The sequence below is a fragment of the Triticum aestivum genome, chromosome 7A (genome assembly GCF_018294505.1).
Source record: "Triticum aestivum cultivar Chinese Spring chromosome 7A, IWGSC CS RefSeq v2.1, whole genome shotgun sequence".
Taxonomy (NCBI): domain Eukaryota; kingdom Viridiplantae; phylum Streptophyta; class Magnoliopsida; order Poales; family Poaceae; genus Triticum; species Triticum aestivum.
Window position 1 is genome coordinate 619,294,798 of NC_057812.1, and position 14,614 is coordinate 619,309,411.

Here is a 14,614-nt window from a genome sequence, read left to right on the forward strand (position 1 = left end):
ACTCCGAAAAATACCCGAATTACTCGGAACCTTTCCGATGTCCAAATATAGTCGTCCAATATATTGATCTTTACGTCTCGACCATTTCGAGACTCCTCGTCATGTCCCCGATCTCACCCGGGACTCCGAACTCCTTTGGTACATCAAAACTCATAAACTCATAATATAACTGTCATTGAAACCTTAAGCGTGCAGACCCTACGGGTTCAAGAACAATGTAGACATGACCGAGACACGTCTCCGGTCAATAACCAATAGAGGAACCTGGATGCTCATATTGGCTCCCACATATTCTACGAAGATCTTTATCGGTCAGACCGCATAACAACATACGTTGTTCCCTTTGTCATCGGTATGTTACTTGCCCGAGATTCGATCATCGGTATCTCAATACCTAGTTCAATCTCGTTACCGGCAAGTCTCTTTACTGGTTCCGTAATACATCATCCTGCAACTAACTCATTAGTTGCAATGCTTGCAAGGCTTAAGTGATGTGCATTACCGAGAGGGCCCAGAGATACCTCTCCGACAATCAGAGTGACAAATCCTAATCTCAAAATACGCCAACCCAACAAGTACCTTCGGAGACACCTGTAGAGCACCTTTATAATCACCCAGTTACGTTGTGACGTTTGGTGGCACACAAAGTGTTCCTCCAGTAAACGGGAGTTGCATAATCTCATAGTCATAGGAACATGTATAAGTCATGAAGAAAGCAATAGCAACAAACTAAATGATCAAGTGCTATGCCAACGGAATGGGTCAAGTCAATCACAGCATTCTCCTAATGATGTGATCCTGTTAATCAAATGACAACTCATGTCTATGGTTAGGAAACATAACCATCTTTGATCAACGAGCTAGTCAAGTAGAGGCATACTAGTGACACTCTGTTTGTCTATGTATTCACACATGTATTATGTTTCCGGTTAATACAATTCTAGCATGAATAATAAACATTTATCATGATATAAGGAAATAAATAATAACTTTATTATTGCCTCTAGGGCATATTTCCTTCACATAGGTCCTAATTGAGGTTGTCTTCCGTTGATTATTTTTATCGCTGCTATGTTAGCTCTTTTGTGAGGGTCCAATTTGGTGACCGCCTTAGAAAGAACAAGTTCTGGTGCCATTAAAATGAACAACTTCGAAGGCACAAATCCGAAGGTGGTGAACGGTCAAAGAATTAAACATTATATCTCAGTTAATCCTATAAATGTTGAAATCAATGTAATAGAAACCGTAACCCCGGAGGAATACATAAGGGACACTTTCTGGAACGTTTTAGACTCTGAAAAGGAATAGGTATGTGGTACGGTAAGTAAACCGTCTCCAAAACAGTTCTAACAGCAATTTTCCTCCGTTTTGGAATATTTAGAAAAATAGAAAAATAAGAAACAGTCCGGGAAGGACATGAGGTCTCCACGACGGTGGAGGGTGCACCCTACTCCCCTGGGCGCGCCCCCTACCTCGTGGGCACCTCTTGTGCTCTCCGGACTCCGTTTTCTTGCACGTTACGTATTTTGGTCGGTAAAAATTCATTATATAATCTCCCGAAGGTTTTGACCACCGTATCATGCAAAAATCTCCTATTCTTGTTTCGAGCTGTTTTCTGCCAGGGTTGTCAAAGCCAAGCATCATGTCGTATCCCTCCTCCTCCAATAATGAGGGCAATGATTCTTGGCTAATGAAGATACAGCTGAAGAGAGAAGAATCCATGGAGATCAACAAGGATGAAGGGATCAAGAAGGCTACGGAGGACCAAGTTCCGGAAACAGAAGACATCTTTCAACTTGATCACAATCTTCTTACCCCAACTGAGATTGAAGCTTTCAAGATGATTGAGCTAGCTCGTATACAAAACAAGTATCTCACACGTGAAAATATTTTGTTGAAGGAGCATATCATCACACTCAAGGGCATTATCCGCAAGTTGGAAGACCTCCTACGCTCGATGTGCGACTATTCATCATCACCACCATCTTCTTCACCAACTAAGGAGACATAATCACATGGGTATGGGCACTCCCCTTGGCAACTGCCAGGCTTGGGGGAGTGCATCGGTATCGTATCACCATCACTTCTATCTTTACCGTTTTTTTCTTTGTTCTATCCTTTTGATAATATCTTGATCTAGTAGAATAAAGTTTTAGTATGATCTAGTTCTGAGTTTTGCTTTATGATCCTTCTATGTAATTGAGTCCGTGAGCTATATATAATAAAGATTAGTGTTGACCAGGGCTTGATTATCTTGCTATGATCTTGAGAGAATAAAACAAAAGAGAAAGAATAAAAAGGAAATAAAAGAGATCCTATGGATCTTATGGAGAGTAATGAGCTCACATATAAAAAGTATGATGAATAAAAGTTGTTGAGAGTTGACAAACATAGTTTTGGTCATCGTTGCAATTAATAGGAAGTAATAAAGAAAGAGAGCTCTTCACATATAAATATACTATCTTGGATATCTTTTATGATTGTGATCACTCATTAAAATATGACATGCTAAAGAGTTGACGTTGGACAAGGAAGACAACGTAATGGGTTATGTTTTCTTACATCTGAGATAAATTATATTGTCATGGATCATCCAACATGATTGATCTTGCCTTTCCCCTCATGCTAGCCAAATTCTTTGCACCTGGTAGAGATACTACTTGTGCTTCCAAACACCCTTAAACCAGTTTTGCCATGAGAGTCCACCATACCTACCTATGGATTGAGTAAATCCTCCAAGTAAGTTGTCATCGGTGCAAGCAATAAAAATTGCTCTCTAAATATGTATGACTTATTAGTGTGGGAGAAAATAAGCTTTATAAGATCGTGTGACATGGAAGAAATAAAAGTGACGTACTGCATAATAAAGGTCCATATCACAAGTGGCAATATAAAGTGATGTTCTTTCGCATTAAGATTTTGTGCATCCAACCATAAAAGCGGATGACAACCTCTTCTTCCCTCTGCGAAGGGCCTATCTTTTACTTTTATCTCCTACCTTACATAAGAGTCTTGGTGTTCCTCACCCTTCCTTTTTACATTTTATCTTTTGGCAAGCACAACATGTTGGAAAGATCCTGGTATATATGGCTAATTGGATGTGAGTTTTCATGAACTATTATTGTTGACATTACCCTTGAGGTAAAACGTTTGGAGGCAAAACTATAAGCCCCTATCTTTCTCTATGTCCGATTAAAACTCCATACCCATAAGTGTTGCGTGAGTGTTAGCAATTGTGAAAGACTATATGATACTTGAGTATGTGGACTTGCTGAAAATCTCTTATATTGACTCTTTCCTATGTTATGATAAATTGCAATTGCTCCAATGACTGAGATTATAGTTTGTTAGTTTTCAATGAAGTTTATGATTCATACTTGAAATTGTGATTGAATTGTTACTCTAAGCATAAGAGATCATATGACAAGAATTATATAAGTTGCTATTCTAAGAATGATCATGATGCCCTCATGTCCGTATTTTATTTTTATCGACACCTCTATCTTTAAACATGTGGACATATTTTTCGATTTCGGCTTTCGCTTGAGGACAAGCAAGGTCTAAGCTTGGGGGAGTTGATACATCCATTTTGCATCATGCTTTTATATCGATATTTATTGCATTATGGGCTGTTATTACACATTATGTCACAATACTTATGCCTATTCTCGCTTATTTTACAAGGTTTACATAAAGAGGGAGAATGCCGGCAGCTGGGATTCTAGGGTGGAAAAGGAGAAAATATTAGAGACCTATTCTGCACAGCTCCAAAAGTCATGAAACTTCACGGAAGTCATTTTCAGAATATATAAAAACTAGTGAGCGCAAGAAGTTCCGGAGGGGGGCCACACCCTGCCCACGAGGGTGGGGGGCGCGCCCTACCCCCCTGGGCGCGCCCCCTGCCTCGTGGGCCCCTTGGTGGCCCTCCAATGCCCATCTTCTGCTATATGGATTCTTTCGATGAGGAAAAAATCATAAGCCAGCTTTTGGGACGAGACTCCACCGCCACGAGGCGGAACCTTGGCGGAATCAATCTAGGGCTCCGGCAGAGCTGTTCTGCCAGGGAAACTTCCCTCCGGTAGGGGGACATCATCGCCATCGTTATCACCAACGATCCTCTCATCGGGAGGGGGTCAATCTCCATCAACATCTTCACTAGCACCATCTCCTCTCAAACCCTAGTTCATCTCTTGTATCCAATTCTTGTCTCTAAGTCCGGGATTGGTACCTGTAGGTTGCTAGTAGTGTTGATTACTCCTTGTAGTTGATGCTAGTTGGTTTATTTGGTGGAAGATCATATGTTCAGATCGTATATGCATATTAATACTCCTCTGATTATGAACATGAATATGCTTTGTGAGTAGTTATGTTTGTTCCTGAGGACATGGGAGAAGTCTTGCTATTAGTAGTCATGTGAATTTGGTATTCTTCGGTATTTTGATGAGATGTATGTTGTCTCTCCTCTAGTGGTGTTATGTGAACATCAACTACATGACACTTCACCATTATTTGGGCCTAGAGGAAGGCATTGGGAAGTAATAAGTAGATGATGGGTTGCTAGAGTGACAGAAGCTTAAACCCTAGTTTATGCGTTGCTTCGTAAGGGGCTGATTTGGATTCATATGTTTCATGCTATGGTTAGGTCTACCTTAATACTTTTGTTGTAGTTGCGGATGCTTGCAATTTTAACATATAAAAGTTGCTAGCCAACTTGGCTCCACAAAGCTCCCTCGATTTGGTCCACTTCTGGACGTCGGATTGGCCATCAGACGCATTTGAGCCGTCAGATCTTCACTTCATGGTCAAATCCAATTTTCACCCACGATCATTTTCATTGGCATATGACTGGTGGACTCATCTTGTGCGCTCATTGGTTGGGTGTGCCTTTCCCATGTCCCCGAGGGATTCGCCAGTCCCCTCCGCCCGTGCCCCACGCTCGACCTCGAGAACAAGCAAAAAGGTCAAACCCTAGCCGCCAAACCTTCTCGCCCGATCCCCGTGCCCCCTTCGCCTCGTCTCCTCCCCGTTCCATCCTCTCCCACGCCGCCGCACCCTCTCCTCACACGCCTCAGCGCCCTGATGCCCTCACCTCCTCCCCGTGCCGCCGGCCCCCTTCCTTCTCCCCATGCTAGAGCAGAGATGCGCCTCAGTAGGGGTAGAACACCGGGGCTCTCCCTAACCTCTCCTCTCCTTCCTCTCTCTCTCACATCCTTCCCCTAATTTCTTTGCTTTCTCGATCTGCAGTAGCAGCAGTAGCGTCTCCATGGGCGCGGCGGCGTGACGGCTCCCGGGCACGGATCCCCTCCTCCGCGTCCATCCTCCACCTCTCCGGTCGCCCAGTTGTAATGGTGAGCTCTCCCTTTCCCCGACTACGCTCCTCTGTCACATCAGATCGGATTGTACCCCTAATTTCTTTTTCTGTTGTCCGTAGCAGCAGCAGGCGACCTGCAGCAGCTCCTTGCTACCTTCCATGGACGAGCTCGACGAAGACGCCGTCCATCTCGACCACGGCCATGACTACCCCATGCACAAGGTCCCTTCCTACTCCCCCACCTTCTTCCATGGATCAAGACGCTACATACACTACTGTTGCTATTTTTCAAATGAATGAACGAAACTTCCTTCCTTATTTCTAGAGGAAGGTTGATTCATTTGTCAAATTCATTCCACCGAAGCCATCTGCTCTGTCCACCAACCCGCCCAGAAAGGTAGTTACAGTGAATTGATGTTCACACCGAGGCCGGAGGCGAGAGGCGAGGGCACGGAGGTCGGTGGAAAGTGCTCAGCAGAGAAGAGGAAGGCGGCGGCGCTGGGCGGTGGCTGCGGTTTATGCGAGAGCGAGGTGACCCGCCCAGAAAGGTAGTTACAGTGAATTGATGTTCATATGAACTTCAATGTTGTGAACTTTTTATTAGATCTGAGTTGCAATCCTCAATTTTTTTAGGTTCGAGTAGCAATGCTCCTACTTTACTAGCTATGACATTTTCCATGCTTTTTCTTCTAATATTGTATAGCGTCCATGCTTGTGGGTTCAACTTGACGAGCTTTTTTCACCTTTCATCCTGTTTTAAGCTCTGTTGATGGATGATTTATGCCATGTTTATGGAGGGGGAGGACGCCAACTACTAGGAGAAGGATTAGTTTAGCAAGTACAGGATGTAATTCTCTTATGATTATGGGTAGATGCCTCCTTTATTTAGTTACCAGAGTTGTTCACTATTGAATATGCAAATTCAGCATCCTTTATATAATGGGATCTTATGAACTCTTTTTGAAGATTGCTGAGAAGCGCAACCTTTTGATCTTCGAGAACCACAAGTTTGCTGACATTGAAAATACATTCATTATGCAAGACAAATGGTGAGAACTGTGTTATTCCCTATCCTTCCATTTCTATTTGCATATTCGCGTAGTATGCTTAGTTTTTTTCCTTTCAAGATGAATATTCTACACATGAGAGCAATATACTTGGTATTATTGATGCTCATATAATTCCTGGACCTGGAATTGTTGATGGCTTGAGGCTTAAAGTATGTTATGTGTTGCATACCTAATAAGTATTTGCAAGCTAATGTTGTAGCTTGACAGATGCTGTGATAACTTCTCCTTTTTCTATTTGTTAATATCCACTTTGAACTAAGCAGCCATGATCTAGAGTTCCTCTATGTAGCTATGAGATGCATGCAGTTTGTTATTGTGTATCGTGTGCTAAAACATTGATTATTTGACAATGAACACATGGCAATGCCTTAACTATTCAACTTGCCTTGTTGCTTTCCCTTTTGTTAGATATTTTGCTTTTTGTATGTTGAGGGGAGATGGATATGGCCTCGGGACGAAACGCACAGACCACATGAAGTGATCTGATGGTAGGTAAAGTATTTTTTATTGGCAATGCTAATGTCTGGACAAGCTCAATGGTTTTATCTCTATGATGTTCAGTTTAGCATATTACATATACAAATGCATATATACAAATTGTGGTAGGTAACTCACTATTTAGACGAGGCGACTATTCTCTTGATAAGGAGAGTCCCACCATACTCATGTGAGAGTTAGGCGTGGTAGTGGGTAGTGTTTTCTCATCATCCATTATGTGTTTCTTTTGTCTAGCTTGAAGTTGCGTAGTTAGATAATGATTCGCAAATAGTCTTGTTTTTAGTCTCAGTACTTCAGGTTTAGTTTCCAATAAGTACTTTTTGACTCATGTGGTTTTCGGTCTTTTGACTATATGTGGTTTTCAATCTTTTCATCTCTCGGTTTACTTTCATTCTTAATTTATCCGCCTTACTATTCTCAATCTTGTCATTTTTATAGAGGGTGACAAACTTTTCATAATTATCAGTTGTAATTTTCTAGTGTCTGCTCTCTCTTTCTTCAATATGCACTTCTATCTTTTTTCTGTTTTCATTCGTTCTTTCTTTATCTTCAGTCCCTCAGTCTATCTTGGAGGTAGGAGATCGTTGTATAAGTCCTGTCACTATTTTCTATTTTATCCTAATTACTTCAACCATTGTTTGTATCTCTCTTCCCTGTGACGCGAGGAGATTTTTTGGGAGCTGCTTTATTTACTCCATTACTTTTGTTCTCGATTTTCCTGGAGTCCTTGGCTTCACTCTTTTGCCCCTGATGGAAACAAGTCTACCTTTTTTCAGTTGCTTCATTTTTATGTTGCCTTGTGATTTTTTCTTTGAGTCTTCTTGATCATTCACATTTGATGTCTAGATAATTAACCTCTACTCCTATAACCTTTTCAGTCCTTGTTTAGTCATTATTTCCCCCTCTTTTTTCTGTATGTATATTCATAATGTTCATGCTTAGCTTCAGAAGTGAATACTAAGTTCTCCATTCACTAGATTTTATTGTTTCATGAACAAGGTCTGGTTTTAACCTTAGGTTCAGTTACATGCATTCTGTTGCACACACTGTTTTCCGATCTATGTCGCTCTATAGGATGCATTTATTTTCCCCAGTTGTTTTCTTTTTGTTCTTGTGCTATTTTTCATAACTGGGACCATAACACTCACACTTTTTTTGCATGTAGTCTATGTTCATCTAGAAAAACCAAAGGAAGTAGCTTGTCATTTGGATATCCCAAGCATGGACTGACGAGACTATGGTTTGGCAAGCAGTGGTCCACTAGGACTGAGTGACGAACAAGCACATGAATGGCCGCATCTTGTTCAAGCATGGATGGAAGAAATTTCTCCTGAAAACAGGACTTGAGGTTGGTATGGATGTACTTACATTCAAGATGACCTGAAACAACATGAAATTTGGCCTCCATGACCTCTGAGAGGTTCATAGTGTTGGGGAACTTAGTAATTTCAAAATTTTCCTATGCACACGCAAGATCATGGTGATGCATAGCAACAAGAGGGGAGAGTGTTGTCTACGTACCCTCGTAGACCGGAAGCGGAAGCATTAGCACAACACGGTTGATGTAGTCGTACGTCTTCACGGCTCGACCGATCAAGCACCGAAACTACGACACCTCCGAGTTCTAGCACGTTCAGCTCGACGACGATCCCCGAACTCCGATCCAGCAAAGTGTCGGGGATGAGTTCCATCAGCACGATGGCGTGGTGACAATCTTGATGTTCTACCCTCGTAGGGCTTTGCTTAAGCACCGCTACAATATTATCGAGGATTATGGTGGAGAGGGGCACCGCACACGGCAAAGAGATCAATGATCAATTGTTGTGTCTTTGGGGTGCCCCCTGCACCCGTATATAAAGGAGCAAGGGAGGAGGAGGCCGGCCCTAGGAGGGGGCGCGCCAAGTGTGGAGTCCTACTAGGACTCCCTAGTCCTAGTAGGATTCCACCTCCCATATGGAATAGGAAAAGAGGAAGGGAAAAGGAGAAGGAAGGAAGGGGGCGCCCCCCTTCCCTAGTCCAATTCGGACCAGACCAACGGGAGGGGTGCGGACACCCTTGAGGCCCTTTTCCTTCTTTCCCGTATGGCCCAATAAGGCCCAATACGTATTCCCGTAACTCTCCGGTACTCCGAAAAATACCCGAATCACTCGGAACCTTTCCGATGTCCGAATATAGTCGTCCAATATATCGATCTTTACGTCTCGACCATTTCGAGACTCCTCATCATGTCCCCGATCTCATGAGGGACTCCGAACTCCTTCGATACATCAAAACTCATAAACTCATAATATAACTGTCATCGAAACCTTAAGCATGCGGACCCTACGGGTTCGAGAACAATGTAGACATGACCGAGACACGTCTCCGGTCAATAACCAATAGAGGAACCTGGATGCTCATATTGGCTCCCACATATTCTACGAAGATCTTTATCGGTCAGACCGCATAACAACATACGTTGTTCCCTTTGTCATCGGTATGTTACTTGCCCAAGATTCGATCGTCGGTATCTCAATACCTAGTTCAATCTCGTTACCGGCAAGTCTCTTTACTCGTTCCGTAATACATCGTCTTGCAACGAACTCATTAGTTGCAATGCTTGCAAGGCTTAAGTGATGTGCATTACCGAGAGGGCCCAGAGATACCTCTCCGACAATTGGAGTGACAAATCCTAATCTCGAAATACGCCAACCCAACAAGTACCTTCGGAGACACCTGTAGAGCACCTTTATAATCACCCAGTTACATTGTGACGTTTGGTGGCACACAAAGTGTTCCTCCGGTAAACGGGAGTTGCATAATCTCATAGTCATAGGAACATGTATAAGTCATGAAGAAAGCAATAGCAACAAACTAAACGATCAAGTTCTATGCTAACAGAATGGGTCAAGTCAATCACATCATTCTCCTAATGATGTGATCCCGTTAATCAAATGACAACTCATGTCTATGGTTAGGAAACATAACCATCTTTGATCAACGAGCTAGTCAAGTAGAGGCATACTAGTGACACTCTGTTTGTCTATGTATTCACACATGTATTATGTTTCCGGTTAATACAATTCTAGCATGAATAATAAACATTTATCATGATATAAGGAAATAAATAATAACTTTATTATTGCCTCTAGGGCATATTTCCTTCACATAGGTCCTAATTGAGGTTGTCTTCCGTTGATTATTTTTATCGCTGCTATGTTAGCTCTTTTGTGAGGGTCCAATTTGGTGACCGCCTTAGAAAGAACAAGTTTCAACTATTGCTAAAGCTATTAAATCAAAAGATTATTCTTACGGCAGGAGGTTTGCATCCAATCTCCTGAAGTTAATTTGTTAATATATGTGATCATGTACCATGTGGTCCATAGCATATAACAGCTTTGTAGTTGACATATGTGGCCAAAGATCTGTACTGAAACATATAGAGAAATCATCAGAGATTATACTATGAATGAGAATGGACTTGGAAATTGTGATAAACCTTCCTTTAGGTACACGCTAAGTCGGTAACTGTAATACAAGGCTTTACGAATCTATCAATTGAAGTGCAGATCAACCAAAATGTCATATGCAATGGTTGAAAGCTGAAGACTAAAGACCATGGAGAAGATTACACCATCTTTTATTCCAAGGAAAGAAACAACATGGTCACTTGACTTTACAGACAACCTACTACTATTAACTTCTGTTTAATTGATCGACATCGCATCTTTGTTATTAGATATATACTTAGGAACATGCCTATGAGTATATACTTAGTTTATGTATGCGAGACATTTTTGTTTTGTTTTTTTCCCTTAGTTCTATCCAGAAATGACTATTTGTGTCTTTCTATTTATTCTGCACTAGCCCTTTTTTGGAATTCCTATGTATTTCTGACTGAGGGAGTCCTAGGTTAGGGGTTGTCCGGATGGCCGGACTATACCTTCAGCCGGACTCCTAGACTATGAAGATACAAGATTGAAGACTCCGTCCCGTGTCCGGAAGGGGCTTTCCTTGGCGTGGAAGCCAAGCTTGGCGATACGGATATGTAGATCTCCTACCATTGTAACCGACTTTGTGTAACCCTAACCCTCTCCGGTGTCTATATAAGCCGGAGGGTTTTAGTCCGTAGGACAACATACACAACAGCAATCATACCATAGGCTAGCTTCTAGGGTTTAGCCTCTCCGGTCTCATGGTAGATCTACTCTTGTACTACCCATATCATCAATATTAATCAAGCGGGACGTAGGGTTTTACCTCCATCGAGAGGGCCCGAACCTGGGTAAAACTTCGTGTCCCTTGCCTCCTGTTACCATCTGGCCTAGACGCACAGTTCGGGACCCCCTACCCGAGATCCATTGGTTTTGACACCGACATTGGTGCTTTCATTGAGAGTTCCTCTGTGTCGTCGCCATCAGGAAGGATGCCTCGCCCCGTCTTTAAAGACGGCACCGTTGCTAAGGGAGCTTTGGTTGTCGGCCAAACCCTCTGGCTAGGTGGTTTTCTTATGACCGCATGTTCGGCTTCTGCTCGATGATGACCTCTCGAGCCATCAAAAACAATCTTCATGTCAGCTCGGAACTAACTGATAATAGAAGAGTTCAAGGGTTACTAACCTTAAAATTGTCTATATATTATAAATGACTAACTGATAATAGCAGAGTTCAAGGGTTTGTTATGTTCTGCAATTAGCATTCATCAGGAACCAAATGGCAACCCTCCAAACTTTTCAGCAACTTATTCCTATGTTTGGTGTCCTTTGATAATTGATAGTATGTTTCTCTTTAGATATATACCTGAGTACTACACTTTTAACTTATACGTCCATGCTCGTGCTTGAAGATTGTTGTCATGTTTTTGTGTGTTGTGCTGTCGCATACTATTATCTGAAGCACCCCACTTAAATGGGTAGGATTACAGGGAACATGCCTACTATGGATATGGAGCTCATTACATGGCGGATCAGTGCAAGTTACACGCTTCATGGGAAAGATAGGAAGAAATTCCTGCTTTGGTGTGATGGTGGTCTATCCAAACTGGAGAGAGGAATGCGTTGATTTTTGACAACCAGATTACGTTGATTCTGAGGTTATGAGTCAGCTGAAAGCTAATGGCTACTGGTTAGGAATCATTTAGGTCCTGGTCGTCTTTTGGACCTGCTTTAGTTGTACTCCCTCCGTTTCATAATAGATGACTCAACTTTGTACTAAGTTTAGTACAAAATTAGTATAAAGTTGGATCATCTATTTTGGAACGAAGGGAGTACTTGGCAGTTTCTCTGCGTTTTTCTAGACTACTTGTCGTTGAGTGCTGACCACCCTCTGTTGTTTCTCTGTCATGCAACTCTCCTACATGGTTAAAAAACTAATTTAGACATTTTGTTTCTTTGACCGTTACTCATTTCTCTTATCCTTGTTGTATCAAATCAATTGTATCATCATTGATGGCCGTTTTTCTTTCTTTCCGTGATCTTTTTTTAGCAGAATGAGATGTGGCATAAACTCCTCCGAAATGTTTGGTTACCTTCAAACAATTTATTAGCTAACTAATTTTGGTTGTTGTTGCACACAATACAATTGTACTTTGTTGTTGCCATCTTGCCTTTTATGTGAGCTTAACTCTACAATAAATTAAACTTTTACATAGAAAGCCAATTTCTTATCGTTTGTAGTTGCTCAAATACATAGTTATTGAAAAATACAAATATTTTCAATGAGCACATGGCTTTAAATGGGTCTCTGCGCCATTTGGCGCAACTGGTCATCTAGTAGAGGTTAATTATAAGTGGGATGCTTGTCCAAGTAAGGGCAGTACCCAAGCACCGGTCCACCCACATACCAAATTATCAAAGTACCGAACGCGAATCATATGAATGTGATGAAAACTAGCTTGACGATAATTCCCATGTGTCCTCGGGAGAGCTTTTCTCTATATAAGAATTTGTCCAAGCTTGTCCTTTGCTACAAAAAGGATTGGGCCACCTTGCTGCACTTTATTTACTTTTGTTACTTGTTGCTCGTTACAAATTATCTTATCAAAAAACTATTTGTTACCTATAATTTTAGTGCTTGCAGAGAATACCTTGCTGAAAACCGCCTATCATTTCCTTCTGCTCCTCGTTGGGTTCGACACTCTTACTTATCGAAAGGACTACAATAGATCCCCTATACTTGTGGGTCATCAAGACCATGCAAAGATGTTCCGATTCTCATAGAGGAAATCGATGAGCTGCCTTCCTATTTGCTGTCAAGGTTTGCACCTATGACAACGTGCCTCTCCGGGTGCTCCGGGTCCAAGGGTATCTTCTTTGTTTCGTTTTCCGACTTGAACAAGCCCTCGACTTCCGACTCCTTGGGGTTGGGTGATATTTCCGGCTGCTTGCCGGCCATCGCCACAACCCGGTCAAGGAGCCGCTTCTCAGCCGTGATCACAAGGGACTCAGCTAACCGGCTGCTCTCTGCTGTGCAGGTGGACGACTTCTTGTAGTCCCCTACCACGGTCAGGATTCCCTTGGAGCTCGGCATCTTCATCTTCAGGTAAGCATAGTGGGGGACCACCATGAACTTGGCCAGGGCAGGCCGGCCAAGTAATGCATGATAAGGGCTCTCAAGGTCCACCACCTCAAACCAGACTGGCTCTCGGCAGAAATGATTTTTTCCCCAAAGAGGACATCTATCATAGTCTTGCCGATTGGTGAGCACGGAAGGCCAGGAACTATGCCATGGAAAACTGTCTGGCTGGGCTGAAGATGTCTCTGCTTGATTCCCAACTTCTCCATGGTATCTTTGTACATAATGTTGATGCTGCTGCCGCCATCTATCAGAACTTGGGAGAAGCGAGCAGCTCGCCTCTCTATGGCAAACGTGGCATCCAACACCAGAGCATATGAGCCGGGATTGGGCATCACCTCCGGATGGTCGGCTCTGCTCCAGCTGATGGGCTTCTCAGACCAATGCATGAATTCCGGGGTCTCTGATGCCACCACATTTACTTTTAGTCGCTGATACGTCTCCAACGTATCTATAATTTTTGATTGCTCCATGCTATATTATCTACTGTTTTGGACTATATTGGGCTTTTTTCCACTTTTACATTATTTTTGGGACTAACCTATTAACTGGAGGCCCAGCTCAGAATTGCTGTTTTTTTTTTGCCTATTTCAGTGTTTTGGAGAAACAGAATATCAAATGGAGTCCAAACAGAATGAAACCTTCGGGAACGTGATTTTCTCACCGAACGTGATCCAGGAGACTTGGACCCTAGGCCAAGGCATCAGAGAGGCGGACACGAGGGTGGGGGCGCCCCCCCCCCCTAGGGCGCCCCCTACCTCGTGGGCCCCTCGAAGCTCCACCGACGTACTTCTTCCTCCTATATATACCTACGTACCTGCAACTTTCTGTATCCACGAGATCCCATCTTGGGGCCTGTTCCGGAGCTCCGCCGGAAGAGGGCCGTTATCACGGAGGGCTTCTACATCATCATAGCCTCTCCGATGAAGTGTGAGTAGTTTACTTCAGACCTTCGGGTCCATAGTTAGTAGCTAGATGGCTTCTTCTCTCTTTTTGGATCTCAATACAAAGTTCTCCCCCTCTCTCGTGGAGATCTATTCGATGTAATCTTCTTTTTGCGGTGTGTTTGTTGATACCGATGAATTGTGGGTTTATGATCAAGTCTATATATGAATAATATTTGAATATTCTCTGAATTCTTTTATGCATGATTGGTTATCTTTGCAAGTCTCTTCGAATTATCC

At 42.6% G+C, this 14,614-nt stretch overlaps 1 pseudogene; it reads left to right on the plus strand.

The window, feature by feature from the left end:
- Positions 1-5,139: 5,139 nt before the first annotated feature.
- LOC123153577 (uncharacterized) overlaps positions 5,140-14,614 on the plus strand; it is a 166,196-nt pseudogene continuing 156,721 nt past the window's right edge.